Raw genomic sequence first — 6,000 nt, forward strand, 5'->3', positions numbered from 1 at the left:
TGCAGGAATCGGGAGCAAAAGGTGAATGTGGACTTGCTACCTTGTTGCAAACTGAGGCTGTTGGAATAGGAGAGTTGGGGCACGGCCCGCAACTCTATGGACATGTTAGAAAAAGTTCTGGAAGACAGTGACGCTGAAGATCAGGATGGAGAAGCAATGGAATGAAGATGATGGAAGGAAGATGATAAGTGAAGACGTGAACAAGAAAGGAAGAGAAGGAAAAAAAACTTGATTGTCTTTGTGGGTTAAAACTTGAACTAATCAACCTAGTTTGATTATTGAACTTGTATAACTTTTTGTTTTGATCTAGTTTGGTCAGACCAAACTTTGGAAATTGTTGCAATTGTTAAAATTGTTGAAATCGTTGATTTTATTTATGACTATTTATATATATATGAGGGATATAGGTGAGTATATTTACCTATTTAATCACGACTGAAGTTTTTAACCTGTGTAAATCACATATTCACTGTGTGGCGACGTGGTAAGTTTGGGTAAGCTCGCTCGGAAAGGGTGAGTAACTCAATAACTTTCCTAGCCACAGAGTTTCTTAGTTTTCATATTGAAAGGACCGCATAAATAACTGATTATACTTGGTGAGTGACGTTAAGTTAATTTTAACGGGTCCCAACTTTTTAATCACAAAGAGCGAAAAGAAGTTTTATGGCAAGATGACGTAAATAGTCAGAAAAGAAATTTTATCTAGGACACTCCTCATGATGCAAATTTTGTGAAAATGTTAGAAGGCAGTGAGATGTATTACGATGCCATTTGTGACACGCAGTGAGTTGAGGTGGAGTAGATAAATTTCATTTTCTAATGCGATTTGTAAGATCAATTATAGAGAACTGGAGTACTACTTGACGATAACCCGGTGTTATGCGATCAATAGGGACATTGATGGGAACTTGTCCGGGGAGTATGTGCCATTCTGCCAGATTGGCACAGCGCAACCTTCCGGCGGGACAGAAAACGATGACTAAAGGCCTTGGTAATAAAAAAATGCTGCGAAGGAGGGTTGAAATATTCCGGAAGTTTAAATTTTTAAAATTTTGATTGACGGGCAAGTATTTCTGAGAAATACAATAAGACGGCCATTTTGACGAAAAAGAACGAAAAAACAAAACAACGACAGATATAGTAGAAAACAGTCGCACGAAAAAACGAAAAAAACGAAGCCTCTTATCGTGGCAATAACACACGATAAGATCCTTAGCAGTGGAAATTATTGGGAAAGGAAGCTTCAGTGGGGAAGGAATATTCCGCGGAAACCTCCCGTGCCACAAATTGGGAGAGATAACAACGTTATCTCGAGAAGAACACGGGAGCGGAAGCTTGGCCCCCCAGAGACTATATGTTGAAGGACTATATAAAACTAACTTTATAGCTGCTCGGATGCCATAGAACTTTGAATTAACACCGGTATAACTTGATATTTTAGAATATGAGTAGCTAGAAAGAGGAAAGGGTCAATCCATCTCCAATGGATTTGATATAGAACTGTCACACAAAAACATAATAAAATAGGGTGTTCGAGCCGTGTTTTTAATAGCAATCACGTAGTCTGAGGATCCGAGACTCAGCTATGTGGTTGTGTTAGCATGTAAACGAAAGCTGATCAAAAGTCGTTTGACTGATGGCCTAAAAATAGCAACTTTTTACTTAGCCCTAAACAGACCAGAAAATCAACTGGCAAGGTCGAGACGGTGAAAAACGAGTAGGATTAAGATAACTGACGCCTGCCGGTCGTTAATAGGTACTTTTTCTACGCTCCGTCGCTGTGTAGTATTTAGGCGAAAGTTACACTGGAAAATTCAATCAGACCCGGTTATCATTGTGGATGATCAAAAGGCCAGCAATATAGGATGCAACATACTACCACAGACAAGTATCAGGTTGATCCAAGAAAAACATAAACAAAATGTGTTAAGCGTACGCGAACAAGAAGAATCGGATCTAGAAATTAAACAATGGGTCAAAAAAAATTTTCAACAACTGCGCATACGTATCGGAAAATCGAAAAATCACATGATGCAAACTCAATTCAACCACGACTTCATGCCAATACAACAGAAAGGACGACGTATCCCGGTGCACCTACTGAAAAGAGTTGAAGTAGAATTTAAAAACTGATGGATCAGAACCACATTATCAAACCAGATAAATGTTCAGATCGACAATTTATTAGCCCAATTGCTGTAACAGTGAGAAAGGATCGCGTTAGATTCTAAGAAAATCAACAAATTCACGCACAAGAACAAATACCAAATGCCCAACATTGAATTGCTGTTGGACAATAATACACAGGTGGTAAATCAGACAAACCCAAACAAACACTATTCTCAACACTCGACCTTCACAAATCTCTTTAGATAAAACAATCAAAGAACAATGCAACTTTAGTCTTATTGGTGGTAACGGCACTGAGGCCTATCAGTTTCAAACAGGATTTTATGGCCTCACGGATATGCCAGCTGAATTCCAAAAAGCGATCGATCTAACTCTTACAAAGGTACCAACACCTATGCCTTTTTGGACGATAATCAAATGGTAACAAAAGGATCTTTGGATCTACACAAACAAAAGTTGCAATCAATTCTGAAAAAAAACTGGACGAGGAAAATCTTGCGATATCATTGGATCAGTGTAAGTTTGCATGCAAACAAGTTGAGTGGTTAGGATTCACAGTTAATAGCGAGGGAACAAAACCTCTATAAGAAATACTGAGGCCATCGAAAAACTATCACCACCAAAATCTTTTAAACAACTAAAAAGCTTTATGGGTTCCATACATCCTCTCACACGATATTTACCAAAATTGGCACAAACCGCTGCCGCTCTACGCCCATTACTAAAAAACACAGAAAAAAAAACAAACCACTTTACTGGTCCACTGAACATAACACAATGTTCAAAAACATATTAAAATTGGTCACTGAAATAACACAAAACAAATATTTTGAGCAACACCTTGACACTCGCATCGTATGCGATGCTTCTACTACAGGATTAAGAGCTGCACTGGAACAACATTCGCCAGAAGGATGGGTCGCCGTAGCTTAGGCTTCACGTTTCTTAAACTCAGTAGAGGAAAAATATTTTGAAAAAGAACCCGAATTATTAGGGGTCGTGTGGCCAATTAAACATTTTAAATACTATCTGTATGGAAAACATTTTACCGTCATCACTGATCATCAAGCTTTAATCAGCGCTTTAAACGCAAGCGAAAGATCAAAAACAAGTCAAAGCCGGCTCATACGTTGGATTGACCGATAAATTCCGCAGGGAGTAAATTGGGATTAATTGACTACATGTCCCGAAATGCGGTAGGATTAGCATTACCCCCTAGTGAGCATGATGAGGAGTTTGTTGTAGCATCAATTAGGACATTCATGAATAACCTGGAAATGATTGACAACGTCATTCGAAATAATCTGGCCTATCAGATTCAGTAACCTTGAATCTGATTAAGTGTAGGATCCTATTGATAATCACAATGTAAATTACAAACTTTTGATAATTTTCAAAAATTGTGAAAAAATGGGTCATTTGCTTATCCCCCCCCCCCCTAAATCATGAAGTTTTAATTTTTAAGCATTTAAGGGGAGGGGCGGTTACAACCGGAAAGACTCAAAAAATATGAACAAATTGTGTCAGTCAGTTCAGTGTATAAGTAAACTGCAAAGCAAAAAGAGAAAACTCTACGAGCTATCTTCAGGCAAGATCAGCGTTGTTTTCTTATTCAAACTGATTTTTAGTCAAATCTTTTAGTCAAACCCACAACAAAGTTAGCACTTTCAGCGTAAAAAAATACCATTTGAGCATTGATATTGCTCTATAGTGGAAATAAATATTGCTCCGTGTTGTCTACACCTTAGATTTTAATAGAACATCATATTTAGAGATGCATTGCATTTGTTCAAATCCTTGGAAAATTCCTCCCAGTTCTCCCGCAAGAAGAATTAGGTGTACTGTGTTCTGTTGCGTTTCCAGGAAGGATATTCAAATTGTGGCAAAAAAAACGAATTCAAAAACGATTAGATTATTATTGGAAAATCAAAAGTGGTGTCAATTAAAAACGAATCTTTGAACAATTTGTTTAATAAATTATTGGAAACTTCTTCTGACCAAATAATCAAAAGTGAATCTAAAAAAAACTAACAATTTAGTTTTTCAGCTCGTTACGACTGCCCGCTGTAAAACCTTTTAATAGGATTTAATGGCATTTTTTCCTGGAGATATGTTTTGGGGCCTTCGAATAACGCTCGAACTAAAAACTAATTTATAAAAAAAGGAAAACAAACTTACGTGTTGTTTCTCTGGCTAATGTTACAGACTCTAAAACCGCTACAATGATAACTAAAACTGTAAAGCTTTTCATCGTTCTGTAAATCAACCTACAAATTCAAAATATGGGTTTTAAAAATATTTTTTTATCTTTTTTTTTTCGTTTGAGCAGAAACCGCGCAGCTGATTTGCAGGAAACGTAGTTTTTATATTGGCTGAAAATTGCTAATTTTTAAAGCACAACAAAAAACTCCAAAAAAACGCTAGTCTGATGGATAAGTTTATTTTAACTAACTGATAGCAACTAGATTTTACTAATTATGGCGTCGAAAAATAAGTAATTACAGCGGGACTATTAATTAAACTAAAATAGCACCCTGTCTTATGAATCAATTTTGCTCCCACGTTTTCCGCCTTTTTTAAATTCTGCTCGAAATCAAGATGATATCAATTTTGCTTTTTTTTCTAGTTTCCGGCATTCGAAACAAAAATAGACCAATATTTTAGGCAAATAGGGGTAAATTGTACCAAGATGCTGAAAACGAGCTCTAGCTTTAATCAAAATTGACTATTTGGGCAACCATGAATTGAAATAAATCGACTCTTGATTATTTCGTTTTCACAAATTTGATGGATGAGGTCGAGCGGCAACGAAAAAAAAAGAGAGGGGGAAAAGGTAGACTTCAAATTTTTTAACAAGTAAAACTTAATTTCTCAAACTGTTTTCTCAATTTTTGCTTTCAATTTTTTTAGTTCAAACTATTTTTAGATCGTATACACAACTGATGGAAAATTGGCTTTTTGTTTTTTTCCCGTGCCTCATCGGAAGTCATAACTCGCAAGGAAAAATTGTCATGAAGCTGATGCAAGATGTGACTTCTGTAACTTCTCAGGAAATTGAAAAACTGACCATCGCATTTCATTTTTTCCGCAAATGAACTTGAACATTTATATCAGCCGTTCTGATTAATCGTCATTTCAAATTTTTCAACAATTGTGGTGTTAACAAATAAAGTAGTTTTTAATAATTTTTACGGCATGTAAAAAAATCGGGAACTAAAAAAGTGAAATTTAACAAGAGTTTAAAATTTTACACGCAAAATTAACAAATTGGGTCTATCGGTAAAAACTTTTGAAAAAAAGGAAAATAATGATGTATTGAGTATTATTAGCATGTGTTGACCTCCATTGGCGACAAAACAGCCTATTCCTATAATTCCATAAACAAGTCTATGAGAAAAAGCGATGATGTATCAACAATTAAAAGAAGTTTATTCATGTTTTGGCATAGAAGTCGTTTTTTGTCATAAAAAAAGAAAAACTTTTGGCAAAACAGTAATACAACTTCATGGATATTGTATGACTACCATTTTTTGATAGCGACTCCAGACCTTTAATGAGAAAGAGTATTTGAACAAAAACTTGCACAAAAAAAACTTATTTTTGTGTGCAAAATGTAGACCCGGATGCACAAAATCGGCTTACTTTTCTGTTTCTGTGTTTCTGCTTTCCAAAAACGTTCCAAAAGCCTATTTTAATCACTTTTCATGATTTTGCAAACCAACATTTAGCAGTTTGCTACCTGGTGATGTTGTTAGATCATTTTGTTATATGCTTAGGTGGTTTCCGATGCATTGAGTTGCCAGAGTCTTTATCACTTGTTTCGGTTGCAAACAAAACCCAACAATTTTGAGACGGAACTTAATTGGAAAA

The 6,000-nt window shown here is 35.9% G+C and overlaps 1 long non-coding RNA gene across 1 annotated transcript in view; it reads right to left on the minus strand.

Annotated features, from left to right (window-relative positions):
• The window catches only part of LOC134853343 (uncharacterized), an 89,013-nt gene extending 84,528 nt beyond the window's left edge, over positions 1–4,485 (minus strand). The window contains exon 1 of the long non-coding RNA XR_010164349.1: positions 4,309–4,485. This is a non-coding gene — a long non-coding RNA (uncharacterized LOC134853343). The remainder of the gene's footprint in view (positions 1–4,308) is intronic.
• Between the last annotated feature and the right edge of the window lie 1,515 nt (positions 4,486–6,000).

Source organism: Symsagittifera roscoffensis, chromosome 8 (assembly GCF_963678635.1).
Source record: "Symsagittifera roscoffensis chromosome 8, txSymRosc1.1, whole genome shotgun sequence".
Classification (NCBI taxonomy): Eukaryota; Metazoa; Xenacoelomorpha; order Acoela; family Convolutidae; genus Symsagittifera; species Symsagittifera roscoffensis.